The following is a 12,694-nucleotide window of genomic DNA, read 5'->3' as shown; positions in this document are numbered from 1 at the left end:
CTTTTCTTGTGTGTGATAATGACTTGAATTGGCCTCTTTTATATATGCATTGTGCTAAATAATTTATTTTTTTATTTTCCTCTATAGAAGAATCAATTACATCTAGCCATTGAAGGATTTAAATGATGCATCCAACCACTGCAATACTAAATTTCTTCCTAGTTCCTGAGGCAAGCAGCCGCTAAAGAATTGTTCCATAGAAATAGTGTCATAAGACCATACATACCCTCAAAACTTTCAGGCATCACCCTCCTTAAATTATTATTCCCAACATTCAACAACTGTAAGATCTCCAACCTACTGATTTCACTTGGAATAGTGCCTAAAAGATGTATTGCAATCTCTGTATATTCTTAGATGGTAATACTGGGAATATATGGTATCACAAATATTATTTTTACAATTTATAAACAAATTAATTATGCGACCAAATTGACCCTCTGAATTGATGGTGAATAGAATGCATTTTATCTATGTGATAGTAGATATGGGAAATCGTGTGAGAGTGCAATTTTTGTAGTGTCTTCTTAAAAAAACCTATTTCCTAATCGCCATAGTTGTCCATTTTATTTCCAACAAAATGATTCTTAATATTTTCCTTCTAAGTGTGATCACCTGCTTCAGTAATAATGCCCAAAGCCTTATACCTATCTCATCCTCCATTTTGATCCCAAGTTTCACATTTTCCCATGCTTTGCTAGTATTTGAGAGACATCATCTTCAACAATACGGGCTTCTGGGATACTCGTCATCTCTATCATACAATTAACACAGTGAAGTTCTGATCTTGCTCCATCTCAAATAGAAAACCTGATAATAGTTGAGTCCAAACATTTTTTATCAAATCTACTAGACAAGTAATTATGTCCAGATCCAACCATGTAAGTGAAAATCTCACAAGTCCCTGGTAACGTATGTTGCTCTGATAACATGTTAGTGAAATAGGATCAATTAATCTGATCATGTAACTTGTAATAGCACTTGTGAATATTTTATGTATTTTTCAAGTTACTATACAAATTAATATATATGTGAAATAAGGAGGCATGTCTCTTGAAGAGATATATATCTTTAACATATTAACTTACATTAGTTATAGTTATAACACAAGTAATATATCCTCAATTTATTATAATCGGTATATATGTATATGTATGTATGTATGTATATATCTGTATGTACACACACACACACACACATATATATATACACATACATATATACACATACATACATACATACATACATATATATATACACATACATACATATATATATATATACCGATTATAATAAATATATCCTCAATTTATTATAATTGGTATATATATATATATATATATATATATATATATATATATATGTATGTATGTGTATATACACGTATGGATGTGTATATATATACTCATACATACATATATATACATACATGCATATATATACATACATATATGTATATATTATATATGTATATATATGTGTATATATGTATATATGTATATATGTACATATGTATATGTGTATACATATATACATATGTACATATATGCATATCTACATATATACATATATATACACACTCTTAAAATAAATAAATTATTCCATATATAATATTTGTCATATATTATTTATATATCTCATATATACAATATAATTTATCTAACGAAATTATAACATTAACATTTTGCATTGTCCCTCTTCCCATGGAGGATGAATGAGGTTTCATGCTATTTAGACCTAACATTGTTGATATATGATTGAAAAGATCATTTGAGTGAAAAAACTATTGAATAAGACTGTGTTTTCAATCATTGTTTTGTCACTGATGTCAAACCTATTATATGTTGGTAAGACAATTGCTTATATGTTTCAAGCACTATCACTTAGTTGATTGATGAAGAGGATTTGATCAACAAGACGTAACAAAAGGACCTAGAGGAAAGGTTGAGTTATGATTATGTATTGAAGTGGAAGAATTAGTCAAGATAGTGATAACATAATGTATTGATAATCTACTCAAGGTTACAAAATGACTGGCTACACTTAGAAAGTTTAGAAGAATAAGACTAGACAAAGTTCATTTGCTAAGCTTGACCAAGTTGATAGAAGGTGCCGAGCAAAGTTAGTGCAAGCCAAGCAAAAAGTTAGTTGGAGTCGAGTGAAAGCAATTTCTAGTGGATGTTGAGTAAACTAGTGGATGCCAAGCAAGTTAATAGGTGCCAAGCAAGTTAGTAGATGACGAGTGATTTTATAGTAGAAGTTGAGTAACACAATATGTGTCGAGCATCAATAAATTGATAATGTCAAGTTGTTGCATTATGATAAAGATCGAAGATTCGCCAAATAAAAGCTGACAAGTTTGTTTTCTTGGAACTTGTAAATCGGGAGAAGATAAGATTGATGAGCTAGAGGCATAGAATCTTATGTAAACCATTTTGGAGGTGAATTCAAATGGATTCTAGGAGAAGTTTCTAGACAAGACAAGATATGGGGTAGATACATTGTATTTTACCTAATCCATCAAAAACCCTAATTTTTGAGATGGATAATGAGCGAGAAAAAGAGTTCTAATTTCCTATATGTAGGGATGTTTGGCCATGAAGCAAGATGGATGGAGGTCAGAGAGTTTTGGATGCAAAAAAATTGACAAAGAGAAAGAAGAGGGTTTGCTTCATCAAGTGACCTAACAAAAGATGTCTACAATGATGAGCTAAGCAAGAAGGCTAGGAGAGGATGAATGCTTGAAGGGTGAACAAGCTGTCAGAACTGCAAAGATAGGAAGCCAAGCAAATTTGAGGACTAAATAGTGATCTATAATCTATAAGTAAGGTTGTAAGTTGTATCATATCAAAACTCTACTGTTACTTTCTAACAATTGTATCAGATTAGGGTAAATCCTTTGGAGAAAGGTTGACTTTACAGTCATTGGAAAATCCTTTAACATGGTGGCATTCCAAGTGGATGACCAAAAGTCCTCTAACAAGGCTTACTTTTAATAGGGTGAATGAAATCTCTTAACTGGGTCACATTTAACAGTGTGTGTTGTAACCTTTAACAAGGCATCACTTCAAAAGAGTGAAAAAGGAGTAGCATGTTACTGGTGGTTTTTTCCAAATTGGGTTTCCACGTTAAATCATTGTGTCTAGTGTGTTGATGGATATGTTGTGTTTTATGCTTTATACTTTTGCATGTTAATGTTACAGTAACATATCAGTTTTGGTTAACACACAATGAATGCATGCATGGTTGAGAAAGTTTGAAGGGTTCACTGAATTGTGAAAAGTTATATTTTGTATATCTAGACCTTGAATAATTGATTCACCCCCCCCCCCCCCCCCCCCCCAGTTATTCTAAAAGAATTCCAACAATTGGTATCAGAGCGTAGCTACTTAAGAGGATTAGTTTCAACATACTAAAAGCATAAAGATCAAGATGTCAAAAAGAGAGGTACCCAAGCTAAATAGAGATAACTTTCCTGCATGGAAAAGTTTGATGAAGCTACATCTTGGAGGACTTGGAGATTATGCACAAACTTGCATTATAGTAGAACATGTTGATCCAGCAAGAGCCCTAACTATTAAAGATTTGAAGAAAAAGAAAGAGCTCAATCAGATGATGTTGGAGATTGCCTTTGCCCTAAGCTATGTTGAGTTTGATGATATCAAAGACCTTAAAAGTGCAAAGTAAATGTGGGATGCCCTAAACACCATCTATGGAGGAGACGAAAATGTTCAAAGAGCCAAGTCAGAGAGCCTTAGAGGTACATTTAATGACATGAGAATGGAAGAAGGTGAAAACATTGCTCAATATGTTGCTAGAATAAAAGAAGTTGTTAATGCCATAAAAGGTACAACTGGTAAAATAGATGATGATATTGTGCTAAGTAAAGTCTTGAGAACATTGTTGCCTATGTATGCCATTAGAGTGTCTGTAATCCAAGAGTTAATATGTGTGCCAAGAAATGATCTAACCCTTGAAGGTTTGGTAGGAAGTCTCACTACTTTTGAGTTATCCAATTTTGACAACTACGGACCAGAAAGTATTGAATCGACTTTCAAAGCAAAATTGTTACTGAAGGATTCTGAGGAGGTAAAGCCAAAAAAGAAGAAAAGAAAGATAGAGTATGCATCTAGTGACAACAACAGAGATGAGGAAGACATTGAACAATTAGAAGCATTGCTAGCAAGAAGATTTCATAGAGGAAAATGTAAATTCAAAGGTAAGTTGCCTATCATTTGTTTCAATTGCAATGAAGTTGGCCATATTGCAGCAAGATGTACACAGAAGAAGAACTTCAGAGAAGGGAAAAAGCACAAAAATAGAAGAGAAGATGATGGAAAAAACTAAAAAAATAAAGGCAAGAAGTCATGCTACATTGCTAATGATGGAAATAGTGTAAGATTTGGTAATGGTGCACCATGTTTAATAAAAGGGAAACGGTCTATCCAGCTTACAGATAAGATTTCATGTGACAATGCTTATTATGTTGAAGGATTGAATTATAACTTGTTAAGTGTGTCACGATTGAATAATTTGGGGTGCAAAGTTGAGTTTGAAAACAATTCAGCCAAGATATATGATACAAATGGAAACTTGATTGGAAAAGGTGATCAAACGAGGAGTAATCTGTTCTATTTGGATATAGAAGATACTACTTGTCTTATTGAAAAATTTGATGATGAATGGCTTTGTCACAAGAGATTATGTCATATTAACTTTGATAATCTGATTAGTATCAGCAACATGAAAGGAGTTAGAGGTTTGCCTAAGTTTAAGAAACTAGAAAATATAATGTGCAAACAATGCCAGCTAGGCAAGATGACAAAGTCAAGCTTACACCTCAAAGGAAATACTTGAAATTGTTCATACTGACTTGTGTGGATCTATTGAAGTGCAAAGCTACAAAGGAGATAGGTATATAATGTTGTTTGTTGATGATTACTCTAGAATGATGATAATCATGTTTCTAAAACAAAAATTTGATGCTTTTCAAATGTTTAAATGGTACTTGGCAAGAGTTGAGAAAGAAATAGGTAAGAGCTTGAAATGTTTGAGATCTGACAGAGGAAGTGAGTTCACTTCACATGATTTTGAGATGTTCTGCAATGACAAAGGAATCAAGAGACAAACATCAGCACCAAGGACCTCTCCACAAAATGGAATTGTTGAAAGAAGAAGCAAGTCTATAATGGACTGTGCCAGAACACTTATGATGGAGAAAAATGTTGCTCTAAAATATTGGAGAGAAGCTATAAGTACTGCAGTATACACTTTGAACCGTGTGCAAGTAAAGAAAGGTACTCACTCAACACCTTTTGAACTATGGTATGGTCATCCACCTAATGTGAAATATTTTAAGGTATTTGGAAGCAAATGCTATATTCTTATGGATGTGAGGAGTGGAAAATTGGATGCAAAGAGCGAAGAAGGTATATTCCTTGGTTATTCTAGAAGAAGTAAAGCTTATAAGTGTTTAATTACTAACACTAACAAAATTGTGGAAAGTGTAAATGTGAATTTTGATGAGTTAACAGAAGCACATAAGACTAAAACTACAAAAGAACTAGAAGACTACAAGATATTTGCATACTATTATGAAAGAATGCCTACTAAAGAAGATGCTACAAATCATGTGAAAAACCAACAGCAAGTTTCAACAACTATCGAGTCACGTCCTATGAATGTTGAGTTGTAGAATGAGGAAAATGCACAATCTAACTCTAAGATTGGCACACATGAAAGGGATGGTGAGATACCTAACAGAGATGCACATAGTGATATTGTAGCTGAGAAACAAAATGCAACCACAAGAACTGAACCAAGATTATCCAAATATGTTAAATGACACCATCCTGTAGATCAAATCATTGGAGACAAAGATGCAAAGCAAATGAAAAGAAATAGATTGAGAGGTGAATCATGTTTGTTAAGCACGAAGGAACCTAAGACAATGAGAGATGCATTGGAAGATGATGATTGGTACAAGGCTATGGAAGAGGAAATTCAGTAGATAGAAAAGAGCAAGACTTGGAGCCTAGTTCCTAGACCAGAAGACCGGAATGTGATTAGCACAAAATGGGTATTCAGAAACAAGCTAGATGAGAATGGTGAAGTGACAAGAAATAAAGCAATACTAGTTTGCAAAGGATATGCACAAGAAGAAGGAATTGATTATGGTGAAACATTTGCCCCTGTTGCAAGAATGGAAGGAGTAAGAATTTTGCTTGCTTATGCTGCATATAAAGGTTTCAAAGTTTATCAAATGGATGTTAAGTCTACATTTCTGAATGGAATATTAAAAGAAGAGGTTTACATAGAACAACCAGAAGGATTTGTGGATAACAACAATAAGAACGTGGTAAGTAAACTGCACAAAGCCCTGCATGGATTGAAACAAGCACCAAGAACATGGTATGAGAGACTTCATACTTATCTTGTTAAGATTGGATTTGAAAGGACAAATGATAACAACAATTTGTACATGAAGACAGATAAAGAAAAAGGTATACCGGTATCTAAAATTTTTGTTGACGACATAATATTTGGAGGAAAAGATGCTTTCTATAAAGATTTTGCAAATCAAATGAAGCAAGAGTTTGAAATGTCAATGTTTGGTGAGATCAAATTCTTTGTGGGATTACAAGTCTATCAAATAAAATATGGTGTATATATCACTCAGTCAAAATATGTCAAGGAGATATTGAAGACATTTGGACTTGAGGATTCAAAACCATTAAGTACACCTATGGTGACAACACTCAAGCTATCAAAGAATGATGATTCAACTAAGGTCAACCAAACATCATATAGATCCATGATTGGAAAATTGTAATATGTAGTACATAGCAAACCTGATATTACATTAGCTATAGGGATAGTTGCTAGATTCTCTACTAATCCTAGAGAGAATCACTCGATGGTCGTAAAGAGAATAATGAGATACTTGAAATGAACAAAAGAGTATGTTTATACTATAAGTAGAATGAAAAGTTTGAACTGAAAACCTAAACTGATGTTGATTGGGCTAGAAATATTGACGACAGAAATAGCACCAGAAAGTTTGAACCGAAAGCCTACACTGATGCTGAATGGGTTCGAAATATTGATGATAGAAAGAGCACCAATGGAGGAGCATTCTTCTTAGGTAGTAGACTTGTTACATGGGCAAGCAAGAAGTAGAGTTGTACTTCCCAATCTATTGTTGAAGCAGAGTATGTTGCTACTGCTATTAATTGCACGAACATTGTATAGATCAAACAGCTACTAAAGGGAATGAAGGAAGAAATCACTAAACCAGTGACACTTTATTGTGATAATACAAGTGCCATAAATATATCAAAGAATCCTATTATGCATACAAAGACAAAACATGTTGCAATAAAGTATCATTATGTAAGGGAATTGGTTCAAGACAAAGTGGTGAAGATGGAATATATCAGCACAAAGGAGAAAATTGTTGATATCTTCACCAAAGCATTACCTAAGGATGCTTATGAGTATCTAAGAGGTAAATTAGGGGTGATGCCCCTATCAAAGGCTATGTAAAAGATAGAGGGAGTATCCTGCATCAAACAAGCTGACATTCATTTCATACAAATTGATGTAGTGGATCTTACTTTAGGAAATTTCCTAAAGTAATCACATAACTGAAATTTCAAATCAGTCACAAACAAGGTGACCGAGGGAGAAAATTGAAGAGCCTGCAAAAAGCATATATTTGCATATACAAAAGATGCCAATCGTTGAGTAAATGTCTTTGGTATTGTTGTCAAAGAGGGAGAATGACCAGTAAACTGATCAAGTGCATACTAATAAAAAGGGAGATGATCAAAGCAATCAAGTCAAAGGGAGAAAGTACATTAGCAAAAGAGGAACAATGAAGTAAGAAGTACATCATCAGAAAATCAGAAGACTAAAGAAAGAAAGAGGGAGAAAGTAGAAAACAAAAAGGAGGGAGATATTTAGATATTCTGTTGATCAATGGAAGAAGAGAATGTTATATTTTGTAACCTAAGAGGGAGAAGTTTTATTCACAAGCTTTCTTTTTGATATTGCCTTACTATTTTAACCTAGTTAGTTTATCATTTGTTTGATTGGTTGATCAGTTTGGTTTATCAATGCCAAAGAGGGAAATTGTTGATATATGATTGAAAAGATCATTTGAGCAAGAAAATTGTTCAAGAAGAATGTGTGTTTTCAATCATTGTTTTGTCACTGATGTCAAACCTGCTATATGTTGGTAAGACAATTGCTTATATGTTTTAAGCACTATCACTTAGTTGATTGATGAGGAAAGTTTGATCAACAAGATGTAACAAAAGGACCTAGCGGAAAGGTTGAGTTATGATTATGTATTGAAGTGCAAGAATCAGTTAAGACAGTGGTAACATAATGTATTGATGATCTACTTGAGGTTACAAAATGATTGGCTACACTTAGAAGGTTTAGAAGAATAAGGTTGGAAAATTTTCATTTTGCTAAGCTTGACCAAGTTGATAGAAGGTGCCGAGAAAAGTTAGCACAAGCCGAGCAAAAAGTTAGCTACAGTCGAGTGAAAGCAATTTCTAGTGGATGTCGAGCAAGTTAATAGGTGTCGAGAAAGTTAGTAGATGCCGAGTGATTTTCAGTTGATGCCCAACACTGGTAAAATCCAGTTGATGCCAAGTGATTTTATAGTAGAAGCCAAGTAACACAGTATGTGCCGAGCATCAGTAAATTGATAATGTTGAACTGCTGCATTATGATAATGATCAAAGATTCACCAAATAAAAGCCAACAAGCTTTTTTTCTTGGAACTTGTAAATTGGGAGGAAGATAAGATTGATGAGCTAAAGGCATAGAATCTTATGTAAACCATTTTGGAGGAAAATTCAAATGGATTCTAGGAGAAGTTTCTAGACAAGAGAAGATTATGAGGTAGATACATTGTATCTTACCTAATCCATTGAAAACCCTAATTTTTTAGATGGATAATGAGCAGGAAAAAGAGTTCTAATTTCCTATATATAGGGATGCCTAGTCATGAAGCAAGATTGGATGGAGGTCAGAGAGTTTTGAATGTAAAAAATCTAACAAAGAGAAAGAAGAGGGTTTGCTTCATCAAGTGACCTAAGAGAAGATGTTTGCAATGGCGAGCTAAGCAAGTAGGCTAGGAGAGGATGAATGCTTGAAGGGTGAACAAGCTGTCAGAACTGTAAAGATAGGAAGCCAAGTAGAATTGAGGACTGAATAGTGATCTGTAATATGCAAATAAGGTTGTAAGTTGTATCAGATCAAAACTCTACTGTTACTTTCTAACAATTGTATCAAATTAGGGTAAATCCTTCAGAGAAAGGTTGACTTAACAGTCATTGGAAAATCCTTTAACAGGGTGGCATTCCAAGTGAATGACCAAAAGTCCTCTAACAAGGCTCACTTTTAATAGGGTGATTGAAATCCCTTCACCAGGTCACATTTAACAGTGTTTGTTGTAACCTTTAACAGGGTTGGCCTTTAATAGGGCATCACTTCATAATAGTGAAAAAGGAGTAGCATGTTACTGGTGTTTTTTCCCAAATTGGGCTTCTGTGTTAAATCATTGTGTCTTGTGTGTTGATGAATATGTTGTGTTTTTTTTCTTTATACTTCTGCATGTTAATGTTACAATAACATATCAATTTTAGTTAACACACAATGAATGCATGCATGGTTGAGAAAGTTTGAAGGGTTCATTGAATTGTGAAAAGTTATATTTTGTACATCTGGACCTTGAATAACTGATTCACCCTCCCTCTCAGTTATTCTAAAAGAATTCCAACAAACATATCCCAGTAGACCCTTCCCAAGAAAAATAACCCACAAGTGATTTGATTTAAAAGGCTTAAAAGAGACCTAATTCTTTTAGCCCTCCTAATCGAATATTTGGATTTTCTTTCCTTTTGCTCCTGAATGACCCCTAGATTAAAACACGAATTTGGATACCCTTTTAGGACTACTAAATAGTATCACAATTTTGGATTTGGATTTAACTACTAACTTGCCTAACCCAAATTGGGTGAAATTAGGCCTAATGTGATATAAAGAACTTAATGTACAAGATTTGACTAAAAAACTTCATCCGTTGACTTGCATCTGGCTTTGGACATTCAAGTTGGGTCTATACCTTCACAAGGAACTCAAATCCACCTTTAGATCCCACTTATCCATTATCCTTGCAATGTTAATGTACTTATTTCTAGTCTTCTTGGCTCACCACTTCACTGTGATCAAGCTAGCGCATCACTTGAAAAATTAAAAAATGTTTTTGGGAACTCCAAAATTGTGTATAACCTTTTAATATGCATTTGGTCCTATCATTCCAAGAAAGATTTAATTTTTCTAACTGTGGAATGCTAGGATATAGCAATTTGATCTCCAAACCCTAAGTTCTTGAGGGTTTAAGATTGAACTAGTTTAAAAAACATAACTCTCTTTATAGATACAACTTTAGGACCTCAAACCAAGTTCTTTGGATAGATAATTTACCTAGTTAAAAGACCTAATAATTTTCAAGGTTGTGTCAATCCATACAGGACTGTACACAATAAGATTGTGTGAAAACCATTGAAAAACATAGCGAATCAGTTATGGAACTTGCACAAAAATATTTTTTATTGCCAATAGTGATTAATAACCATAAAAATTAATTTTTAAGGCCTTTTTACTATATCTTGGATCAATTACACCCAATCATAGTTGTTTTTGAGCTTAAACTTTGCATAAAGTTGTAACTTCTGATCAATTTTTCAACTGAGCATCATTTTTGCTCATGGATCCTTCCAAGTGGCTCATTCCACTCCAATAACACTAATTACTCCTAAATTACCCCTAATCAACCACTCCTAACCACTATTTACACATTTGGTACACTTAGTATCTTTGGACCCAAAATTGGTTATTTTCATTGTTAAGGGTCCTAACAACCAAAATGGCTCATTATTAAAGCTTGACCCTGCAAGGTTCATAACCTTTAGACCTTATTACAAGATAGAAAAATTATATACCTAACTCAAGCCAAAATTATGGGTGCTCTTGGATCGTAATCCCATGGTAGGAAGGAACTTAAGTCCCTTGAGTTGGTAGAGTTTGGACATTGATGTCATGTTTCAATATGTTTGCTTCAATCATCTAAGTAGCTTCTAATTCAGTAAGAGTGGCCCATTTCAATAGGTACTCTTTGTATACTTCCTTCCTAATCTTCTTAATAACTTTTTAATCTATGATGCATTCCAACTACAAGGGTTGACTAGGTGGAAGGTGCTTGAGCCAATGTAAGTTTGTAGATGTTGCTTGATCTCGCTAACATGTATTTGTGATAGTTCCTTTGAAAGTAAATAAGGTACTAAAGTGTAAAATAGATGAGATAACTAGGTTAGGTGGAAATTCCACCTCATAAGCATTATTCATACACCACCTTTAGGAGACGTATCTTCTTCATAAGCAATTTAGTAGGTTGCCCTTTTGGTAGTCTTTCTTTCTTTAGATAAGCCATAACTGGATCACCTACCTTTAAGTGCACTTCCTTTTGTGTGCAACCTTCTTGGGCCTTAAACTTCTTTATGTTGTGTTGTGAGGTCTTTCTAACTTTCTCATTGTTCTCTTTTATATGTTATGCAAAATTCTCACCCTTGGATGGCATTCACAGATAATTTCAAATGGGATTTTTTATATACTCCTATTACTAGAATCATTATAAGCATACTCAACTTTCTTTAACACCAAATCTTGAGATTGGTAATGTTGATTGGTAAGACACCTAAGCAAATTGCCTAATGATCTATTGACAACTTCACTATGACCATAAAACTATGGATAATAAGTTGATGAAAAGAGAGGTTAGTACCCAAATTCCTCCATAAAGTTCTCTAGAAGTGACATAAAATTTGGAATCCCTTTCACTTACACTGCTAAGGGGTAGGTCATGGATTCTGACAATCTCTTTGAAGAATAGTCCTACAATATAAGATGCATCATTAGTGTATTTACATGGAATAAATATGTTATTTTGCTAAATATATCCACTACCACATATACATTGTCAAAACCCCTAGGTGTTTTAGGTAGGCCAAGAAAAAAGTCCATACTAAGACACTCCCAAGGTCTATTGAGTATGGCCAATAGTTGATATACCCTTTTATTTGAAGAAGTGTATTTTGTTCTCTGACAAATAGAAAAATTACTACAAACTTCCTAATATTAGTTTTAACTTTAGGCCAAAAATAAAACCTTGCTACCTATTATAAAGACTTGTCAAGGCCAAAGTGACCTCATAAACTGGCCTGGTGTTTCTCCTTGATAAAATTTCTCGCATGGAGCATTGGGGTATGTAGAGAAAGTATCCCTTGAACAATAATTCATCCTTCAAAATATAATCAAAGTATTCAACATGATAAGCATTAGTAAATTATGAGCAAATAGTGTAACCTTCTATACAATCTTTTACTTCCTTGTACATAGCCTTAATAGCATTCAACTTTGTACTTTGCAACTACATTTCTTGTATGGTGAGGACTCTTCCTTAAGGTGTGTGCCACCTTATTAATAAGACTTTTCTTATGCTTAATAGTAAAGGTATAGGATTGCAATAGTTCCAACCACTTAAGGTGTCTTTGATTCAAATTTTTATGTTCATCGAGGAAACTAAGTGCATGATTATCAATATAAACTCTAAACTCCT

Source organism: Cupressus sempervirens, chromosome 11 (genome assembly GCF_028749045.1).
Source record: "Cupressus sempervirens isolate cs-2001-9-10 chromosome 11, ASM2874904v1, whole genome shotgun sequence".
NCBI lineage: Eukaryota > Viridiplantae > Streptophyta > Pinopsida > Cupressales > Cupressaceae > Cupressus > Cupressus sempervirens.
This window is presented reverse-complemented; position numbering follows the sequence as displayed.